The following is a 24412-nucleotide window of genomic DNA, read 5'->3' on the forward strand; positions in this document are numbered from 1 at the left end:
GCTGTAAAAAGACCCTTTCTTTAAAAATTAAAGATATCGAGGCTTCCATTTTATGTTAGGTTAGGTTAGGATGAGTTTTTACGTCTTCTATTTGGTCTGTAGAACTGCCGCTACAAACTTAAAAACTTTAAACAAATTTTAAAAAATTCCATAATAATTTTTTTAATACTGTTCTTCTTCTTCTTCCAACAGTGACTCGTCAATACTTTTTGTCGGTGACTACAGTTGACAATGGTGGTCTAAATTGTGCTAAATCACTTTAATAAATAACTTAACTAAATAACGTGTGTTCCTACATGTTTCAGTACTGTACTTTTATTTGTTGTAGGCAAAGGCATAGGAAAGGGTAAATAAGATTAAGGGTTGCTCAACTTCTTAAATTTTGAAACTATATTTCTATCATTTCAAAAGATAAGAATCGGTTTTTATAGATTTCGATATATTCATCTCTAAATGCTCCCCTCTTTCCTCCCAGCACATACCTTTTCCCACCCAAAGCACTCTCTCTTCCTGCCATGATTATATTCAGGGCTAGTGTGTTGCCTCATAAAATTGGTTGATTTACTTACCTTGTAGGAAACCCAATCTTTCTTATGTCCTTCTAATTCTGTCGCAGTTGCATAGTAAAACTGTCGTGGGGATGATGAAGGCCGTTCGTTGCCCATTATTAATTAATCCATTATTAATCAATCCATGATAGTCTGCAACTAAATCAGATTATTGCCCTCTTTTCAAATATTACATTTTTTGGCAACACAGATCTTATTATAATTCCTCTCTTTCATGCTAGCAGAAGACAGTCAAAGTTTCACTTGGGCCATACATAGTTTGCCGTGGTCAGTGGCGATTGATGGTAGGGATAAAGAGAATTCCACTGTCTCTTTTGATGAGTACGATTATGGACAGGGCAATGGGAGAGGCTTACAATAAATAAAATGAAAATATCCCAATTTTCTCGTGAACTTATCATTGGAGATCTCCTTCTTTTAAACCATGCCTACGGCGGTAGAATATTCGAGGGGAATTGAGAAATAAGAATTTAAATATAAGTGAATCTCCAATAACAGCAAATGGGTTTATTGTTTTAGACTAGGAAACTATGTGGAAAATGTGTGATAACCCTACTAGCACACCTACATTAAATGAATATAAAATGAACATACCTAAATGGATGTGCGACGTAAATTTTTTACGTTCTGTTTACATAGAATAAAAATCCAATTTACCCCTCCGTTTGATGTGGGCTGCGTACGTTGTATGTATGTAGTAAGAAGAACTATGATCATAGGGATAAATTGGCCATAAATGTACGTTAATGTACATCGGATTCCTATATGAATGGAATGTACATTGAATCAAACGGTACATACCCTTTGTATCCAAAGGGTATGTACCATTTTACATACCAGGTATATACAGATTGGGATTAAAAAATAACGATTTCATTTTTAGGATATTCGGATGTAAATTATATGCTTCAATATTGGTGCACACGGAGCATTAAATGTGTATGTACTATTGATACCAAAATTGCTTTAGAAATAACAAATCCATACGCTGATTAAATCCGGTTAAAAACTTAATTGTTCAAGCACCGATACACGTGAAACTAATAAAGTTAAACTAGGGGTTTCGGAACGGCACGGCCCACCGCAACCGCAAACTTGACATGGTTTGTTCTCTGGACATAGAAGTATGTCTTTACTCTTGGTTTTAGATTACAAATAATCCATGAGAAGTAGTAATTCTTGATTTAACAATGTTTAAATTGAATTGGAGAACGTGGGCAAAGGCATGATTGTCCTTCACACATCAACTTCGACATTATTCAATCCACATCATCAGTTGGACGTCCAGGGGTGCTTGCTGAGCACTTTCTCTTATTGCGAACTTTTTCAGGAGCACGAATGAACAGTTTTTTAGTCTCAAATTCGAACAACGCATCTGTGAGATTTTTGTAGGTAGCGTTCATTTTGATTCACTCTGTAACGATAAACAAAATGAATATAAAAATGCGAAAAAGTGTATAACAACGCTTACTGAAAATTGCATCCGTGACCGATGATAATTCGAGTCCATGTTTTTGGTGATTCCCTCTTTTCACACCCTTCCAATTACAGGCTGCGCGACACTCAGCTGAAGTTATTTTAATCCAAGAACGACAAATCGCATCTGATTCTGACTGACCACCACAAGAATTCACCAACTGAGCCTACAAAAGAAAAACATTTCAATATTTTGTAATGTGCAACTTCAGGTAAACTATTACCACAATGCGTCCTTTAGATTGGTCTTCTTGAAGTAATTTTTCAAGATTAATGAATTCAGTAACGTTGGAAACAAGAAAATTGGCTGGTAAATTTTCCACGTCATCAGCTTCAACATTTCCTGTATGATTGACAACCTTCTTGTCGATTGCTAAAATCTTACGATCCATATCCTTCATGGTAGCGTTAACTTGCTTCAGGGCACGAAGAATCTCAAAATCTTTTTGGGATACCACAAAACGTGTAGACGTTTCCTGCAAGATGAACACTATTATTTAGAAGTACATCACGAGAAAATTAAAATATAATTGGAAAATACCGCTATCTCAGATAAACCAGCAACGAACATCGGTCTTCGAACATCACCTGAGCCAGGAGCGACCAGCTGTGGTCCACATGGTCTACGAGCTGCCAAAGTCTCACGTGGTATTTGTTCAGGAATAAGCCAAGAATTATTATTATCGCCAGCATCACTTCCAGACTGCGGTAAATTGGCTGGTAGACGTGTACACGTTCCCTGCAAGGGGAACACCATTATTATAGAGTACATCATGAGAGAATTAAAATGAAATCGGTAACTACCGCTGTGCTAGATGAACCAGCAATGTATATATACAGAATAATACACGCCAGGATGACTGCCAAACTGCTGTGAATTGATTGGTATAATTGAAATTAAAATACATTAAATAAATTCAAAAACTAGTAAAGTTCTGCATTTAAGATTATAACTGGATTTACAACGTCACTTCAGAAGCCTTAAAGCAATAAGATTTAAAACAACCTCTTACTATAGATATAGATTATCTTATCTTTGATGCCTTTTCGGGGTGGGGAGATTGTTTGTACACAAAATTAATCGGAATTTTATACTTAAACACAAATTAAAAACTAGACGGGAAAATGAGCTGGGGTTCTTTCAAAGAATGTATTCAAACTACTATCCCCGTGTAGGTTTAAAAGCAATAATGTCACAATGACATATGCATCTTTCGTGTCTGAAGGATTCTGACACTTCACCTTCAAGACAGCCTTCACTTGCTTTTTCGTCCTGTGAGCCAACATTATCTGCTCTACGATATCCTTAAGGTAACGACCGACAGAAATGCATGATGGTTTCGTTGACGGTAATTATTCACATTCAATTTCAAATATTTGCGGTGGTTGTGAATTAAAAACAAAAACACTAGTAGTGAATTTTGAATTATTTAAATTATTTGCGTTTTTTTCTTCATTTGAAATACTCTGAAAATGCAGTTCACTGTAACATTGAACTCTTCCACAATTTCGGCAAACAGATTGTGCAATTTATTGATGCAAATTTCTTTTACTTTTTTGCGCTCAACGATTCCTCTCCACTGGATAATGTCGCATAACTGATCCGAAACGAAAACTCGGAATATGAGATTCAGGATTTGTGGAGAAGTGTGGCCGATTTATTCTTCTGGGAGAAGTAGTAAATCCAAAAATCCAAAATAATAACAAAAAATAAGTTGAATATGCTTAAACAGCAAGAACCTTTACATACTGCATACCACAAACCAAGAACGATTTTTAAGGATTCAATTTATTGCAAACATAATCCACGACAATAGGGGAAAAGCTTTACTGAAGCTTTCAACGTGAACAGAATTGTTCCTTCTAGCGTAATTGCTTACATTGTTCAACTCGATCCAACAAACTGTTCAGTTAGAGAAAATGGTTGTCAAAATTTTACTACAAAGGTACTAGTTTTCGTTGAACGATACTTTTAATAATTTCCTCCTTCGACGGCACTAGTTTCGGTAAATGTGTAAGATTAATAATACTTAAGCACAACGCACTATGAATTTCAAATAGCACTTTTTTATAACTTTATTCAAGATGTCGCACAAAACTTGCATATAAATATCGCTAACAATATTTGTAAGTGAGACGGCTGCGTCCAAGATAGCTCCTTTCACAACATTTTCAGTGTTGACACGCTTCTCAAAATTGACTTAAACGCTGGCACTATAATCTCTGCAGGTAGGCGTCGAGTCGCCATTCGATGCTGCTGCTATTAGGAGTGGATGAGACATAATTTCCTCGTCATTAGAATCAGTTGCCGACGGACTAGAGGCATCATCATAAAGGCAAGTCTTAGATGTGGAGCTGGCATGTTTTTCTTATGTCTTTTTGGTGCTCCTGACAAAATGTGTTACCGTTTCTTGTTTTTTATGTCTAAACAAAAAAATTTTGATCGTCTCTGTCTGCTATGCAGAAAGGATTAAGAATCAAACACAAATAGAGACTTATATCTAAAGAAAGGACATTGCTACTAAAGATAACACTAATGCTAATGGAGACCATTTATGTCAATCAATGAATGATCTTGCATTACCCCCTTTAATTCCCCATGATATAGAGTGGCCCTTTTGTGTGAGGTATTCATAAAATTGCCTATTTATAATTTATGCATTACATTTGGTGCCGAATCGACAAATACACTTGACTGCAGGAAATACGCGTGTTGACAAACCAACCAGCATTCCATGATTTCACATCTACTTTTCGGTTCAATAAAGAGGAGTTTCTGTAAATTAAAAATACGACCCACACAGCTAATTTTTCCCTCTTTTTTTAAGATAATCAGGAGTTTCAAATGTTTATTTAAAACAAAATTGGTGGCAGAAGAAAAAATTGCGCCAACTATGCCAACTCCCCCTACTGCCTTATCTAATATCCATGACTTGGTCACCCCCTTGATTGGTCGACTTCGCGTTTATTGACCCTCAGCATCTCGTACCAGTACTCATTGCAATCCCAAAATACTACACGTAATTTTTTTTACTTCTCTTTTAAAGTCTAAAACTTCGACAGGTGATTCTGTGATTATCCCAGAAGAGTTGAATGTTGACTGTGACATGGATATCGACTCTGAAATGGAGCTTCAAAAATATATGGAGATAGATGATGTTATGGTCTGTATGGAGTGAGGAATTGAAATAGAAGAGGAAATCAAAAACGGGAATTCCAAAGAGATTTCTGTATCCAAAATTCTGAAAGACACAAGTTTAGAAGCCGCGCAATTTGATTTTGATGTTGCTTCAAAGTAATGCAATGATTATTAATGTTATTTTTACTTGAATTAACAGCATATAATTCAAATTTACGCTCCAAAAGGTGCTGGACTTTGGTGGCCAATACATCATCCTCTTTTGGTATCTAATTCAATTTGAAACGTAGATGGAGAGCAGTTGCGAGTAAAATAATTATGTTTTTTAAAAAGGGTCAAATCTGTTTCAAGAATTTAAATGAGTCGATGAGAGTATAACCGGAAACCAGAACTTTTAACGATTTTACCTTCGACTTATTGTATTGTATTGTATTGTTTAATTTATATAGCGCATTATACAAACTTAACGATCTAATGACGCTTACATTTGGGTCACAATGTTTTGGTTGGGGTCATCAAACATACGCAATAGCAAAAAGATGTGTCTTTAGTTTCAGTTTGAACTGTTGTCGGTCAGTCTCAGACCTTACAGAGAGAGGTAGTACATTCCAAACAGATGGGGAAGCACAAGTAAAAGATCTCCCTCCGTATTTTCCTAGTTTAAAAGATGGGGCAACAATAGTACGAGAGTGAATGAATCTTAAATTACGTTTGGGTTCGTAGAGTTTGACATGGCTAGACAAATAAGGAGGGGCTGTGTTGTTTAGGCATCGAAAGGTCATGAGTGCGGTTCTAAATAAAACTCGCTCCTCAACCGGTAGCCATTGCAAGAGCTTTAGATGGTCAGATATACGCTCGTACTTGCCAACACCAACAATCAGCCTAGCGGCCACATTCTTGACCCGTTGAAGTTTCCCCAAAAGAGACTTGGGTACACCAAATAGAAGTGAATTGGCATAGTCAATTCTGCTCAGAACAAGGGCATGTACAAGCGACTTCGCAGACCTTACATCAAGATATTTTCTAATTCTACCAATGAGAGTAAGGTGAAAAAAAGCACATTTACACACACTATTGACATGAGGAACCATGGAGAGTGCACTATCGAATATATCGCCAAGGTTGTGTGCTTGAACTGAGGGAGGGAGAGTAGCATCGCCAACCACCAATGAAGGTGTCACAAGCTCAGAAGAATGACGTTGAGGGATAATGTAGAGTAAGAGGCTTTTTTTCCAGGTTCAACTTCACGTGGTTGTCGTTAAACCAATCCTCGGTGTCAGCAGCACAGTCAGCAAGTGAGACAAAAGCCACAGACTGACTGTGGGGATCCATTTTGAAATGAACGTACTCTTGGGTATCGTCAGAAAACTTCTTAATACTGACTCCATATATCGAAGCGATGGCTAGAACAGGGCTGGTGTAGATGGAAAAAAGAGACGGGTCAAGCACAGATCCTTAAGGAACACCAAAAGAGAACGGAGTGGGTGGCGATGTGTCACCCAGAGCTTTGACTGATTGTGTCCGCCCCGATAGATAGGACTGAAACCAACCCAGAGCAGAACCACTTACACCAAAAGTAGAGGCTAGTCTCTTCAATAGTCGCTGATGATCAACAGTGTCAAACGCGGCACTGAGATCCAGAAGCAAGAGTGCGCTGCCCATGCCAGCATCAGCCGCCGACAGCAAATCATTTTGGATGGCCAGGAGAGCGGTCTCAGTTGAATAGTTGACTCGATAGGCCGACTGACTAGGAGGTAAAAGCTGGAATTCCTCGATGTGGGAAGTTAATTGCCTCAGCACAACCCTTCCAATTAATTTTGAGAGAAATAGAAGACCAGATACCGGACGGTAGTTCGAGAAGTCCTGCGGATCCAGTGATGATTTCTTAATGAGTGGAGTTATCATGGCATGTTTCAACGAATCAGGAACCAGACCAGACGCAAACAAGGCATTCCCAATCCTAGTTATTGGAACTGCCAACACACTCAAAAACTTCTTCAACAAAGGAGTCGGTAGTGGGTCGAGACAGCATGACTTTGCCGGAGAGGCAAGGATAATCTCCGTCACTGACTTCACAGACACCGGCACAAGACGATCCAAATGAAATTGCTCACCATGTAGTGAGAGGAAAGATGCAACTAGATCGGCATGATCTGACTTCCTTTGATTCCGCCGCACCATCGAGAAACGAGCGAATTGACGCTATTTTTTATGAGAATTAATCACTGAATTCCACCGCAACATCAGCGTGCTGCTGTCTTATTTTAGAGATTATTCCAGGACGATTGTTGAAGAAATAGCTATCATGCACGAGATTTGTGAATTCTGCAATTGGTGTCTTGATTTCAATTCTACAGTACCTACCTGGACCTTATGCAAATACGCTGTTTTTGCTGTCCTCTCAGTGCAACAGTTTTTGACCAAACGCTTTGAAATGAGGTGTTTAGATAGGTAGAGGTAGTGACAACACCTCTGATTTTTTGAAGACTTTTATTTTTATTTTTAGAGGTCCTTACGCAAATAAAGCCACTTTGGCCTTATTGTCCTATGGGCCCTTATGGGCCCTTAAGTCCTTTTGTAAGCTATTTAAAAACAACCCCTGAAATGTAAATGCTGATTTTGAACTAGATGTTTTTTGCACCGTATTTTGAACCGGTTTCACGTACACGTAGGGTGCGTTGTATTAAGCGATAAATTTTTCAATTGGTATTATATCGCCAAGTGCCATGCCATTTAATCATCGTATCAAAAGGATACGATGAATATGTAAATTATGGTTCTGTTAACTACGACTGTGTTGAAACAGATGAGCAGGTTATAACTTGTTGTCCATGATTGAAGAAGCAGAAAAAATTACTACTTCCTACCAAAAATTCTTCATAAGTATTGAAAACAGTTTCTGATTGGAAAAAGCAAAGAGCCATTCGCAAAAACCAGCGGAACTCTTCTCGTTTCGAATGTTTAAACACTAGAACAAGTTTTGAGTCCCCTGCTTTTGAATGCTGTTCTTCCTGTTTCACTGGCATGCATCACTATGTTGTGTGCTGCAAGACTTGCAAAAAAGAACTCTGCGCCAGGTGTGATGAAAATAACCATAGTCGAGACGCATTCCATGAGAGAATCTTTTTAAAAGGAAAACTTTTTTCGAAAACCTTACAACCCAATGAATATGTCGATGCTCTCCTGAAAATAAATATCAGAGGTAGTTTAATGAATTTATCAGTTTAATTGTGAAAAGTTGAAAACATTTAAACAATAACACTCATTTCTATATGTCTTAGGAATGCCAGTGACTTGTTGTGTCCCTTTTGTTTGCGAGAGTTGTTCACGATCAGGAACATTGACACTAGAAGCAGGATCAAATGAAAAATACGTGATTACCCTTAATGGTAAAACTGTTTCCTGTCGTAAACGTCAATTCAGATTAAATATTTAAAGCCGAAAAACAATATGTACAGTCTGGATGGTGGCCAGGAGCTACTCTCGGATCTAGCTACCTCTACGCTGAGTCATTACTTGAATTTTGGTACCATTGGGACAACCAGTATTTTGGCGCGTCAACCAAAAAATTTATTGCCACTCTGAATAGAATGGCGATGAACGAGGATGAATAAGAGTATAATTTTTTTTCTATATTTTCCTACTTCGCATTTTTAAAAGACTTTTTTCCTCATTTTGTTTATAGAAAGATGTAATAGACAACATACTTTTCGACAAAGCCAGTCGGGAGTACCAATTTCACAAACACCATGAGAATTTTTCAATCCGCAAACAGGATGAATTGAAATGTCCAGCCTGCGCATGTGATTGCTGTGGGGACCCATCACATGTTGTAAAAAACCGTTAGCCACAGAAGATGGAAAAGTCCTTCACAAAAAGAGGTCAGTCCTAGATGGAAATTTCATGCTTCCACGATAAGCCTCGGCCAGCGATGGGTACGTGCTACATATAATTTTACTGTTTAATGAGATAAGTGAAATTAAATTACCCACATTTCTATACATACAGAGACAGGCAACTCTTTTGGGAGGTAAATTGATTGTCCAAAAAGAAAAAGTTGACAATCATATTTCAAATATTGATGCTCAATATAGACCGTTACAATAATTGCTACTAAATTTTGAATAAAACGACACTTTTTCGTTGAATCACTGAGATCTATAAGTTTATGTTGCATAGGGAACTAACACAACTCCATGTGGAGGCAGTTTCTTTAATGCTGCAAAAAGAAATAACAAAGAAAAAGAAGAATTATAAATAAATTGGTCTTCTCATTTCTTGTTCCCGTCATTTGGTTGTGCTCCTGGCTGCACATATTTTGCGATGAATCTTACCATCGTGTTCATTTGTTGCACAATGAACTATACAAATTTGGTTACACAGTATTTTGTTACAATGTTGTCTGTTTATACTGGAAATTGGCCAAGAAAATTGGAACCTTAAATGATGAGTTTCGTGAAAAGTACCAGCATTTGACATATAAAATGATATCATTTCTTCCCCGTTGTCACGGAATTGGTCATGTTTGGCACTGCTATGTAAATATTTACTAGTTTTCTACTTTATCAAATTTATTATTTTACCAATTTATGTTAGGTGCAGAATATTGGCTACGCCAGAGAAGGTGTTGGGGAAACTATTGGAGAAGAGATGGAACAAGTGAATGCTACGGTATCCCGGTATGGGAATAAAGTAAAGCATATGACGGAAGAAAGTAATTTTCATGTCTTTTGTATAGAGAATAGAACGTATTAATTTTCGTATTTTCTTTCTTAGCTAAGAGTGACACGCTGGCTGCGGGTTTGCTGTATATGAATCGCAAGAGAATGCCAAAATTTTTACGGCTGAACATACTTACAACTGCTTCCCAGCCATGGAAAGCATACGAAGCCCAGCAGAAGATTAAGAATGACACTAAGCAACAATCTATCAAGGAGTATGGAACAGATAAAGCAATGAGATCACGGCAGCTGGAACTCAACGTTCAATTAATAATATATTCCATGGCCGAACACAACATTCCCTCCACTATTTTGAAAAGTCCTCGATTCAGGGAATGAATTCAGGTAACAAAAGCATCTTAATCACGCATCAATTATTGTTCATTTTGATTGGTTCTTGTTTCTAGAATGGAATGGTGGGTAATTTCCTATTCATTTAGTAAGAATTTTTCTCTATTTCAAAATGTATAATTCAATGCTAAATATAAATTTCGATAGATTAATCAAGCTCAAACATAAGGTTCCAATTCGCGGTCTCTTTTCGGTCAACACGTTCCATATTCCTGGCTGGGAAGAGTTTGAAGATGTAAGATGAGCTAGTTAATAAACAGAAAACTTTGATGGCGAATCAATCCCGTCACGCCCAGCAGTTGAAAGTATTGTTGGTGAAAAATATTAAATGGTGGAGATAGATATCTCATCAATCGAAAAGAGGAGGACGATTTCTGGACTAGGATATGCTAGCGGGATTGAGAATGGACTTTTCTCAGATTGCAATTTAAGACGACGATGATGGGGACGAGTTCCAGGAACAAGAATAGAAAGAAACCTTGAAAGTCTCACAAAGTCTTCAAAAAATTCTCCACAACCATCACTTCAAGACGGATACATTTTTTACATGAAATTACGCTCTTCATGTGTTTCCCATTTGCTCCAATTCATGATTAAGACCCAACTTTCTGCTTTCAGGTACTCTTTAGAAAAAAAACGTAATTGGCCGGTGTCAGGAATTGTAACATTGATATTTGTAATTTTTTAAGGCTGAAGCGGCTTTTGCTGTAACTAAACTAAACTGAACTGATTTGCTTTTTTCCCGAACATAACCTAAGTTGCACTACGCATTGTTTTCTGATTGACGTATTCATATTTTAAAATGTAACTTTCTTTCGTTTATTTTTCTTCATCCGTTATTTAGAAAAGCATTGCCGTGCAGAAGCTTCTCTAATGGATCAATGCTAACCCCCCTTTTGGAGGGTTAGTTTTTGGTGGATTTTTTTTTTCCTATAACTGGACTTCGGTTGAAATTGTGAGGCCGTTATCGGCCATTTCTTTTTTATGTTCTCCAGATGTCTGGGAAAATCTCTATGGATGACAGTGACCTATTGTTTTTGGCCAGAGAGAAAAAAAAACGTATTTACTCATGATTTGTAATTGTTGAAGATCATGTAGAGTTGGTGAAATAATCATTGTGAATTGGAACTGGTTTGCATAGATTCTGCAAAATATTTGAAAACATTATTGAAAAACATTGAAAACATTTTTACGATGCGAATTTGCTCTTCCAACCAGTCAATACCAACTGCCTTCTTCATCGAGAGAGCAACAGGGGCGACGTTGCCAAGTCACAACAATCTTAGCTTTGGGTGTGCCCAGGCGGTTTCAGATCGAATCAGTTTTGGTCACGTGATCTCTAATAACCAATGGTATTGCTGAAATTTAATTCGAAAGCAAAATCACCTCAGTATTAAAATAGTTTCAGCATTGCCAAACTGTTATATAGATCTCTTAGAACAAATTCTTTGGTTAGAAAGCATACAACAGAAATATTTTCCAATTAATAAAGACGGGTTAGTCTATAAAGGCGTCAATAAATAGTGGTGGAATGAATAGGAAATGAGTTCGACGGATCGACTCTTACTTAGAGCAAGTTTTTTACAAAATAAAAATTACAAGTGTTTTCACTGATAATGTTAAAGAATAAGAAATTTTTCCAAAATGTGTCGATTTTAATTTAGAAAATTAACAATTTAAACGGAAACTATAGATTTAAATTAAAACAATTAATTAAATAGCAAACAAGAAATTCTCGAGTTATAGTAGGCTACACTCTTCTTTCACTTCCCATTAGCCTTACAGTATGTTTCAAAACCAAATAGCACTTGTGTACTAAACATAAATTTAATTGACAGTCATATGTTAAAATTCATAAACCATTCCGTAGGAAACCTTTATTCTTTCTCTTAAAGAAAAACTACATAAACGAAAAGTCCGTTAATTAACAAAAAATGTATTTTTTCAATACTCATTCACAAGTGATAAATTCTGAAAATGGCAATGACGTTAATTGTAAACTAATTCGAGCTGTACAAGAACTTAAAAAATCAGCTGATCAAAAGCTAATACGATAGAATACCATCTGGACGCTCCCGAAGTAGTATTAGAGAAGTAAGAACAGTTGCCAGGTAGTGTGTCCTCCTTTATTCTTACTCCATGGGTCCGTGCCCTTTGTAAACACATGCCGCACAATTTCTTCCTTCCTCTTGCTAGCTGTAGACACGGTTCCGTCCTAGTGATGGCGGTTACCGATATATTTGCGCCACATCTTGATACAAGATGTATCACGCGAAACACATCAGATTTCAATGTCGATGCGATATTTTTTATGCATAAAATTCTGCAACCTTTAGGGTTTGAACCCATGCCTACAAGCTCTTCTGCCATTGCACTAACCAATCAGTTATGAATAGATTAACTTAAGCATAGTAAAATGAAAAGACATCATCAAGTATGAACATCATGGTTAATGAAAGAATAGCATCTTTTCTTCCATTTCTGGCGACAATTTGGATCTCCTCGGAGAAATTAATTCTCCAGCCGCTAAAAAATTTGCCTTTTTAGGAATTAAAGTCGCGGGAAAACCATTAATTTTATATGATTGGGGAAAAGTTTTGGAATATGCTGTGGTCAGCTTTGGAATGCCACAACTGCAAAGGATCATCCTTTCGGTTCAGATATGCCATTTGTTTGCACTCAGAAAAAGATTTAAACCATGAGCTCTCCCGTTGGTCGTTGGTCGACTTGCGTTGGCATGTAGTTCATTAACCTTAGCGTCATGTTCACCCTACAACAAATCAAGACTGATAGACGTACCTCTTTAGCTCTTTGACGTGCCTCTTTCTCTTGAGTCACCCAAGAGAGAAGAATGGTGGGTTTCCTCTCCACCCAGGAAGGATCAGAATGATACATGTTCTTAAATCTGGAAAAAAATATCAATAGAATTATGTTTTTGCTCTATTTTGGTATTTGGTAATCATTTACCTAGGGTCCAAGAAAGACACAACAGAAAAAATTGCCACTTTGGAGCTCTCCTATCGAGATCTTCTTCTTCTATATTATGGAATCGGGTTCGTAATCTACGAAACAAACGAAGCTTTAAAATCGACGAAGCTGTGAATGTTCGGCCATTTTCTGCTTCCCCCGCTGGATTCTTACTTAGAAACGCAGTCACCATTTTCATTAGTGGAAGAACCTTGAAAACAAATCAAGATGTAAGCATTCATTTTAAAATACTAACTAATTTTAATGTTGATATGACTCTGGAAATTCATGGGTATTTTTTAGACAAAAGTTCTCACGAATTTACTCAGAGGGAGCAAATATTTTAATAAAATCCGTCATCAAATCCCACTAATTTGAACTGAGCATCAGATTGGGTTTAAGGAGTTCACCAAGGATAGCGTTTATTTGGAACTTTAAGTCCAACATGCTATTGATCATAAGGGATTGGGTGTTCCATCGGGTTTATTTAATTTTTTTGTTTACTCCAAACAGTGCTTATTAAATGTACACACAACCAGATTAATCATGTGAAAAAAGTAATGACATCGGGAACTGTTTAAGGGTATAATAAAAAAGACTTTCAGACAGGGCATCTTTGATGGCCAATTGCAACGTATGGGCTGCACAGGAAACTCATTGCCATAGAATTTAATTATAAAAATATGAATATGTGTTTGTTTTTTTCTTTTGAAATGGTTTTACGTATCATTTATAAAAAGAAAGAGCACTGCTTTTGGCCTTTCTATCGAAACCAAATTTTTCTTTCCGGATGTTTTCATTGTGCTTGATCGGTCGTAGTTGATTTAGAAAATCCTCATTTTAGAGCTTTCCTTTTGAAGAAAAATTGCCGTGTAGGCTGCAATGAACAATGGTTGGGTTAGAAATTCAACAGAAGGCCCAGCTTTTGGAAAATTAAGTCAATTTACAGCCCTGTCATTTGAAGAAGCGTTTTCACGCTAAATTCGATTTTTAGGTAGAGATTAAGGACTCATGTAATCTTCACTCTCGCACTTGCGCTTATCGAACATTTTTTTTTCATTTTCCATATTTTTCTTTTCTTTGTTGGATTTTTAAGAAATTTAATTCACTTCTTAGCCATAAATGTAATAAAATGTAAAAATAATAACTTCAGACAACATTTTATGGGGGCATTATTTTTCTAACGACGATTGAAGTATTGCACTAATTTTATTGTAATAGTGATTTTAGGCATCAGAAATACTTCAACGACTTTGGAAGCTTCAGTCAAAAAGTTATTGTAATTTCATGTCAAAATTGTTCTTGGTGGATTTTTTGGTTTTGATCTTGTTCTTTCTTTGATGTTGGTCCTGGAAATCTGGGAGGAGATACAGGTGAATTGTGAATTTCCATTTCTTCTTATTTTTCGAAATTTTCACCACCTGCCTTGAGAATGATAATGAAATTTAAATTATTCATGAACAATGACTCAATATATAATAATCTGTTGAGTTAAATTTTAATCATAAACTCAATTTTTATATGAATTTTTATTTTAAGATAGGGTACTTTTGGTTCAATGCTCTTGATTGATCCAAGACAATTTTACCTGCAAAAGCAGTCAGGGTATTCCTCATGTATGTCTATTATTATATTGGCGATAGAAGCTCAAACCCAATAGTTTTTTTCGTCTTTTTGCGATAAAAAAAGCTCCTATCCAAAAATATTTTCCACGATAATGGTGTAGAGTGGCATACTATTTAATTTGTTCTGTGAATAGTACAAGTGCTATTTTTATGCTAAATGGTATCTGACCCGTAATTTATCATCTATTTTCGATGTCTTTAGCCAATAAATATTTATTGAATCAAGATTCATTGGCCACTTTTGTCTGGGCAACCTACAACAGCGGTGTCCACGAAATCTGTCTCCAAGTAATTGTTTTTCAATGTAAAACGGTAAAAAAAAAGATTGTGCCAGTGGGAAATTACTTCAAAAGCTGGTAAAAATTTTTGTGTTACGCAGAAAGAAGGCGTGTTGGCTGTATGGGTTAGGTTGGTTCCTCTAGCCTGAACAACAAACTTTTCCAACGTGGGCTGGTAAACGATTCGAATCTAAAAGGACAGTTACACGCAAACTGATTTTGATTAGGCCGCTAGTGGTGAACAGGAAATTGGGGCTCAAAAATGTTTAAAAATAACAGTTTCATTTTTAAATTCCGATTTATCATTAAGATGTTATTATCTGGGTTTTGGGTTCACAGAAAAAGGTCTGGTTACTAGGATAGGATTACTCGAGAGATGAAGAGTGAACGACCACGGCTCGTTGTCGTGGTGATTCGAGAGGAAGAAAGGGGATGAATGGCAGTGCGGGGTACGGTGGCTGAGGCGACGGTCGAGGAAGGAGAGAGGCGAGTCAAATTAAGTTCGAAAGGATGCCACGAATATAAAATATAATGGTTTTTAAGCTGCAAATATACCATTACTTGAATAGATTACTTTAACTTAAAATTATTAATTTATATCGAAACTTACTGCATGCTGAAAATGAAAACAAAGAGGGAAAAAATTCACTGTTTCCAGTTCTTGGAGAAACGATAAAACTTCATCCCAACTATCAAAAGTCTTTTCTGGCTTAAGATCGACAAATTACACGGTCGCAGAGAATATGGATCTGTATGATTCAAGAGACAGAGGTGGATTTACTTTTTTGGTTGATTTTTCTGAAAATACGGAAAAAAGGTGGAAGCCGCCTAAATATAAATTCCCCCAGATTTGACCCCTATTGGTTGCAATGAAGCTAAAACAAACGAGGCGTAATGAAACAAGAACCTAGGGAATTAACCATTCTTTGCTTCCTTCCTTGTCGCTTGCTGAACGTCTTCCCCTACTTCTTAAGATCCTAGTTTTTTCAAGAAAGAGAAACAGGCAGGTTGTTATAAAAATTGTTTTTCAACTCAAAAAGTTGAAAGTAGGTGATGGTGGGATAGCGAAATATTTCATCATTGACATCCATATCGTGGCTTCTAACTATGATGGAGGACGAAAAAAAATCAACAAACAGCAAAATGAACAACGTAAGTCAATTTTCAGAAAAAAATTCTTAAATTTCCATAACAAAGGTTTTCTTTTTTGGATTGCTTTTGGTGCTTTTGATTTTTAGGTTTTTCCATTGCTGAAATGTTATTAGCATAGTTGCTTATTGCAGGCGAAAGGAATTTGATTAAAATATAGTCGACTAATTTCCTGTTATTGATCGGAAAGTCAGAAGTAGGACCTTCCCCACAAGACATTGTATCAAACTTCAGGAGGTGTGGCTTGATAAATTCAACCAGATCTTTTACGATATGTGTTGCCCCGTGTATCAAAGGAACAACTTTTCGTAGAAATTTATCGATGGTGACGAGCCGGGAAACAAAACCCCAACTCAGGTATAACAATTCTCCTCTAACTGCACACGCAAGACGGGAATTCCAGAGGGAAAACTAGAAAAGGTAAAAGCTTAATGTTTCATGAATTTCCTTCGAAGAAGTGATGCGAACAAAATAGGTCGACAGCTTTACCTAGAATTGTGGCTTTAAAAGAGCGCTAAAGGCTATAGGGGATATAAGTCTTGCGTGTGCAGTTAACATTTTAAGCGATTATACAAGGGGATTCACTGGTACTAAATGCTTGAATTATAAATCTGCTATTCCATTCACAACGCCAGGTAGTTGTTAGGTTATTAACTTCTAAAGCAATATTCTTTTGGGGAGACCCCTATTTTTAATTTAACTATTTGAATCAGTCGCAGTTAGATAATGTTCGCTTTGGAAAATGGACCATCTATCAAATTAAGCTATTCAGTAGTTTCTAACGACCAAAATGCGAGGTATTAAACTTTGGAGGAAAAAATGGTTAGACGATATTGTAAATACAGTAGAACATTTTTTTAACAATATACGTACTCGGGTGATTCAATTTTGATTCCAAATAAGGTAATCAACGCTGTTTAAAGTAAAGAGTCTCAGTTTTTTTTCTCCACCCGTACTAACGGCACAAGAAAATGGAAACTTTAAAGTGGTTTTGAAAACTGCTCAAAGAGTGAAACTTTCCACGTTAGTCTACATGCTGATGCGTAATCCAAAACGATGTTCACTGAACTCTAGTTTCTCTATCCTGCAACGATAGAAGGCCCTTCGATTTTACGAAAGTCTCGGTGGAGAAGTGGGAGAAATTCTCAAATTGATTACAAACTTAAAAAAAAAGAAAAACGATACCCCATTACAACGAATAGCATATTGAAATAATGAAAAATATTCCATGACAGAATTCATACGATTACGATACCCTTTTCGTCTGTCAATGTGATTACTGTATTTCAAAAGGAGTCGCATTAAACTTAAAACAGAACAAGATTATAAAGATGCAACAAATAATGAAGAAGAACTTGCCACAGGGCAGCTTCGTGACAGACCATTGGTTGAACCATCAAAATTTCATCTGTTTCAGAATGCAACACTAAAAATTTGACTGTTACGTCGCAAGAGGCGATAATGGCATTGTTTGCTTCTTTGTCAATAATTCAGGCTATTCCGCCGTCCAAGTTTTTGCCAATTCCTTCGCCAATTCCGGCTGTTGCAGCATACAGTCCAGTCACTTTGAATTACTGTACAGCCCAGTCACATAATACGTACCACCTAAGAAATAAAAGATTGTAAACAATAGGTTACACATGAAGTATCGTTTAACTAATACAGGTGAGCATTGCGTAGGATCGCTTAGTCAGCAAGTCATTTGTCAATTCATAGCAACTGTCCAATTAAAATCAACAAGGAGACAACAGCTAATTTACTGAAGGATTCGAAGTGTGAACCACCTTCCCCCCTCCCCAAGGTACGGGGGAGGGGTATATTCGTGGCATCCTTTCAAACCTAATTTGACTCGCCTCTCTCCTTCCTCGACCGTCACCTCAGCCACCGTACCCCGCACTGCCATTAAACCAATCAGCAGAAGAGTGACTTTTTAAATTGGTTCTCTAAACAGGTAATAACTGTTTTGACCTTTTGCTTCTAGACTTCATTCTAAATCCTTAAACAATTTAGATAGAGGAGAATTGTTATACCTGAGTTGGGGTTTTGTTTCCCGGCTCGTCACCATCGATAAATTTCTACGAAAAGTTGTTCCTTTGATACACGGGGCAACACATATCGTAAAAGATCTGGTTGAATTTATCAAGCCACACCTCCTGAAGTTTGATACAATGTCTTGTGGGGAAGGTCCTACTTCTGACTTTCCGATCAATAACAGGAAATTAGTCGACTATATTTTAATCAAATTCCTTTCGCCTGCAATAAGCAACTATGCTAATAACATTTCAGCAATGGAAAAACCTAAAAATCAAAAGCACCAAAAGCAATCCAAAAAAGAAAACCTTTGTTATGGAAATTTAAGAATTTTTTTCTGAAAATTGACTTACGTTGTTCATTTTGCTGTTTGTTTGATTTTTTTTCGTCCTCCATCATAGTTAGAAGCCACGATATGGATGTCAATGATGAAATATTTCGCTATCCCACCATCACCTACTTTCAACTTTTTGAGTTGAAAAACAATTTTTATAACAACCTGCCTGTTTCTCTTTCTTGAAAAAACTAGGATCTTAAGAAGTAGGGGAAGACGTTCAGCAAGCGACAAGGAAGGAAGCAAAGAATGGTTAATTCCCTAGGTTCTTGTTTCATTACGCCTCGTTTGTTTTAGCTTCATTGCAACCAATAGGGGTCAAATCTGGGGGAATTTATATTTAGGCGGCTTCCACCTTTTTTCCGTATTTTCAGAAAAATCAACCAAAAAAGTAAATCCACCTCTGTCTCTTGAATCATACAGATCCATATTCTCTGCGACCGTGTAATTTGTCGATCTTAAGCCAGAAAAGACTTTTGATAGTTGGGATGAAGTTTTATCGTTTCTCCAAGAACTGGAAACAGTGAATTTTTTCCCTCTTTGTTTTCATTTTCAGCATGCAGTAAGTTTCGATATAAATTAATAATTTTAAGTTAAAGTAATCTATTCAAGTAATGGTATATTTGCAGCTTAAAAACCATTATATTTTATATTCGTGGCATCCTTTCGAACTTAATTTGACTCGCCTCTCTCCTTCCTCGACCGTCGCCTCAGCCACCGTACCCCGCACTGCCATTCATCCCCTTTCTTCCTCTCGAATCACCACGACAACGAGCCGTGGTCGTTCACTCTTCATCTCTCGAGTAATCCTATCCTAGTAACCAGACCTTTTTCTGTGAACCCAAAACCCAGATAATAACATCTTAATGATAAATCGGAATTTAAAAATGAAACTGTTATTTTTAAACATTTTTGAGCCCCAATTTCCTGTTCACCACTAGCGGCCTAATCAAAATCAGTTTGCGTGTAACTGTCCTTTTAGATTCCGAATCGTTTACCAGCCCACGTTGGAAAAGTTTGTTGTTCAGGCTAGAGTAACCAACCTAACCCATACAGCCAACACGCCTTCTTTCTGCGTAACACAAAATTTTGTACCAGCTTTTGAAGTAATTTCCCACTGGAACAATCTTTTTTTTTCACCGTTTTACATTGAAAAAAATTTACTTGGAGACAGATTTCGTGGACACCGCTGTTGCATGTTGCCCCGACCAAAGTGGCCAATGAACCTTGATTCAATAAATATTTCTCAGCTAAAGACATTGAAAATAGATGATAAATTACGGGTCAAATATGATTTAGCATAAAAATAGCACTTGTACTATTCACAGAACAAATTAAATAGTATGCCACTCTACACCATTATCGTGAAAAATATTTTTGGATAGGAGCTTTTTTAATCGCAAAGAGGCGAAAAAAAACTATTGGGTTTGAGCTACTTCGCCCATATAATAATAGACATACATGAGGAATAAACTGACTCCTTTTGCATGTAAAATTGTCTAAAAACCAAAAGTACTCCATCTTAAAATAAAAATTCATATCAAAATTTAGTTTATGATTCACATTTAACTCAACAGATTGGTATATATTAAGTCATTGTTCTTGAATAATTTCAATTAAATTCAATTTTTTAATTTCATTATTATTCTCAAGGCTGGTGGTGAAAATCCCGGAAAATAAGAAGAAATGGAAATTCACAATTCACCTGTATCTCCTCCCAGATTTCCAGGACCAACATCAAAGAAAGAACAAGATCAAAACCAAAAAATCCACCAAGAACAATTTTGACATGAAATTACAATACCTTTTTGACTGAAGCTTCCAAAGTCGTTGAAGTATTTCTGATGCCTAAAATCACTATTACAATAAAATTAGTGCAATACTTCAATCGTCGTTAGAAAAATAATGCCCCCATAAAATGTTGTCTGAAGTTATTATTTTTACATTTTATTACATTTATGGCTAAGAAGTGAATTAAATTTCTTAAAAATCCAACAAAGAAAAGAAAAATATGGAAAATGAAAAAAAAATGTTCGATAAGCGCAAGTGCGAGAGTGAAGATTATATGAGTCCTTAATCTCTACCTAAAAATCGAATTTAGCGTGAAAACGCTTCTTCAAATGACAGGGCTGTAAATTGACTTAATTTTCCAAAAGCTGGGCCTTCTGTTGAATTTCTAACCCAACCATTGTTCATTGCAGCCTACACGGCAATTTTTCTTCAAAAGGAAAGCTCTAAAATGAGGATTTTCTAAATCAACTACGACCGATCAAGCACAATGAAAACATCCGGAAAGAAAAATTTGGTTTCGATAGAAAGGCCAAAAGCAGTGCTCTTTCTTTTTATAAATGATACGTAAAACCATTTCAAAAGAAAAAAACAAACACATATTCATATTTTTATAATTAAATTCTATGGCAATGAGTTTCCTGTGCAGCCCATACGTTGCAATTGGCCATCAAAGATGACCTGTCTGAAAGTCTTTTTTATTATACACTTAAACGGTTCCCGATGTCATTACTTTTTTCACATGATTAATCTGGTTGTGTGTACATTTAATAAGCACTGTTTGGAGTAAACAAAAAAATTAAATAAACCCGATGGAACACCCAATCCCTTATGATCAATAGCATGTTGGACTTAAAGTTCCAAATAAACGCTATCCTTGGTGAACTCCTTAAACCCAATCTGATGTTCAGTTCAAATTAGTGGGATTTGATGACGGATTTTATTAAAATATTTGCTCCCTCTGAGTAAATTCGTGAGAACTTTTGTCTAAAAAATACCCATGAATTTCCAGAGTCATATCAACATTAAAATTAGTTAGTATTTTAAAATGAATGCTTACATCTTGATTTGTTTTCAAGGTTCTTCCACTAATGAAAATGGTGACTGCGTTTCTAAGTAAGAATCCAGCGGGGGAAGCAGAAAATGGCCGAACATTCACAGCTTCGTCGATTTTAAAGCTTCGTTTGTTTCGTAGATTACGAACCCGATTCCATAATATAGAAGAAGAAGATCTCGATAGGAGAGCTCCAAAGTGGCAATTTTTTCTGTTGTGTCTTTCTTGGACCCTAGGTAAATGATTACCAAATACCAAAATAGAGCAAAAACATAATTCTATTGATATTTTTTTTCCAGATTATAGAACATGTATCATTCTGATCCTTCCTGGGTGGAGAGGAAACCCACCATTCTTCTCTCTTGGGTGACTCAAGAGAAAGAGGCACGTCAAAGAGCTAAAGAGGTACGTCTATCAGTCTTGATTTGTTGTAGGGTGAACATGACGCTAAGGTTAATGAACTACATGCCAACGCAAGTCGACCAACGACCAACGGGAGAGCTCATGGTTTAAATCTTTTTCTGAGTGCAAACAAATGGCATATCTGAACCGAAAGGATGATCCTTTGCAGTTGTGGCATTCCAAAGCTGACCACAGCATATTCCAAAACTTTTCCCCAATCATATAAAATTAATGGTTTTCCCGCGACTTTAATTCCTAAAAAGGCAAATTTTTTAGCGGCTGGAGAATTAATTTCTCCGAGGAGATCCAAATTGTCGCCAGAAATGGAAGAAAAGATGCTATTCTTTCATTAACCATGATGTTCATACTTGATGATGTCTTTTCAATTTACTATGCTTAAGTTAATCTATTCATAACTTAGTGGTTAGTGCAATGTATAATAGGCAGAAGAGCTTGTAGTCATGGGTTCAAACCCTAAAGGTTGCAGAATTTTATGCATAAAAAATATCGCATCGACATTGAAATCCGATGTGTTTCGCACGATATATCTTGTCATGCTATTTGATTTTGAAACATACTGTAAGGCTAATGGGAAGTGAAAGAAGAGCGTAGCCTACTATAACTCGAGAATTTCTTGTTTGCTATTTTAATTAATTTTTTAAATTTAAATCTATAGTTTCCGTTTAAATTATTAATTTTCTAAATTTAAATCGACACATTTTGGAAAAATTTCTTATTCTTTAACATTATCAGTGAAAACACTTGTAATTTTTATTTTGGAAAAAACTTGCTCTAAGTAAGAGTTGATCAGTCGAACTCATTTCCTATTCATTCCACCACTATTTATTGACGCCTTTATAGACTAACCCGTCTTTATTAATTGGAAAATATTTCTGTTGTATGCTTTTTAACCAAAGAATTTGTTCTAAGATCTCTATATAACAGTTTGGCAATGCTGAAACTATTTTAATACTGAGGTGATTTTGCTTTCGATTTAAATTTCAGCAATACCATTGGTTATTAGAGATCATGTGACCAAAACTAATTCGATCTGAAACCGCCTGGGCACACCCATAGCTAAGATTGTTGAGACTTGGCAACGTCGCCCCTGTAGCTCTCTCGATGAAGGAGGCAGTTGGTATTGACTGGTTGGAAGAGCAAATACGCATCGTATATTGCTCAGACACATCCAACTTCAATTTCAAGATCGCATGGTTGTGCCGGATGGATCAAAATGACGGTCAGTCAAACCACGAGAAAAAATAAAATACTAAAAGGAAGGAGATAATGGTGTCTCGTTTTCGTTTTTCACTAGGAGTTTAGGAAATTCACCTTCTGGCTACGATGATAACACAACAGAGAGATTATCAGACTATTTCAGGGTACTTTTCTCCTCTCCAAATGTTTTCAAATATTTTTCAGAATCTATGCTAACCAGTTCCAATTCACAATGATTATTTCACCAACTCTACATGACCTTCAACAATTACAAATCATGAGTAAATACGTTTTTTTTTCTCTCTGGCCAAAAACAATTGGTCACTGTCATCCATAGAGATTTCCCCAGACATCTGAAGAACATAAAAAAGAAATGGCCGATAACGGCCTCACAATGTCAACCGAAGTCCAGCTATAGGAAAAACAAATGTCCCAAGCAAAAAGTATATGCTTCATTCTTCCCATTTCATTTTTGGTGATTTCTTCAATACGCACGTCAAAACATATTATATAGAAACCAAAATATTTTTTTCAGGATTTTAAACTGGGGGGTTAGATTGATCCATTAGAGAAGCTGCTGCACTGCAATGCTTTTCTAAATATAACAACGGATGAAGAAAGATAAACGAAAGAAAGTTACATTTTAAAATATGAATACGTCAATCAGAAAACAATGCGTCGTGAAACTTAGGTTATGTTCGGGCAAAAAGCAAATCAACCCAGAAATGCAACAGCGAGACACATTATCAGCCATTAGAAGAAGAACGCGGGAATTTGGCGAGATTCACTTTTAATTAATTTGAAATATTTCACTTTCTTTTATCAGCATCACCGATCGCCATGCTCTACACAACAGTTTTAATTGTAAATCCTTTACGTGGTATGTCGAAAAAGTTTACACCAACAAAACGGCGGAGAAGGGAATGAATAAATGGTCGGGAATGTGATGCAGCGAGCGAATGTCCGGCTGGTCTGGCAATTAACTAAATTTTTACCTCATCAATCACCAAAGGATTGATTTTTTTGGAACTTAAATATTCCTTGTAACTGATGGTTGGTAAAACGGTATCGTCAACGTCGTCGCTGCTGCACAAATTAACTAATTCCACTTTGCACGCCATGCTGCTTCTTGACCGGATGATAGCCTTGGATCACTGTGAAGATCCCAGTGATCCACTCCTCTTTTGGACAGTGCCAGTTTTTTATTTCTATAATATACTAGTTATTACTTATCAAATATTTTCTTTTTTATAAGTAATAACTAGTATATTATAGAAATGCTTAGCAATTTTCTAAAACAAGATTTAAAT

At 36.4% G+C, this 24412-nt stretch overlaps 1 long non-coding RNA gene across 1 annotated transcript; it reads left to right on the forward strand.

The window, feature by feature from the left end:
- Positions 1–22990: 22990 nt before the first annotated feature.
- LOC124199465 lies at positions 22991–24141 on the forward strand. Its single transcript, XR_006876844.1, has 2 exons — positions 22991–23124; positions 23200–24141. It is a non-coding gene; the product is annotated as an uncharacterized LOC124199465 (long non-coding RNA).
- Positions 24142–24412: the final 271 nt, after the last annotated feature.

Source organism: Daphnia pulex, chromosome 8 (genome assembly GCF_021134715.1).
Source record: "Daphnia pulex isolate KAP4 chromosome 8, ASM2113471v1".
NCBI lineage: Eukaryota > Metazoa > Arthropoda > Branchiopoda > Diplostraca > Daphniidae > Daphnia > Daphnia pulex.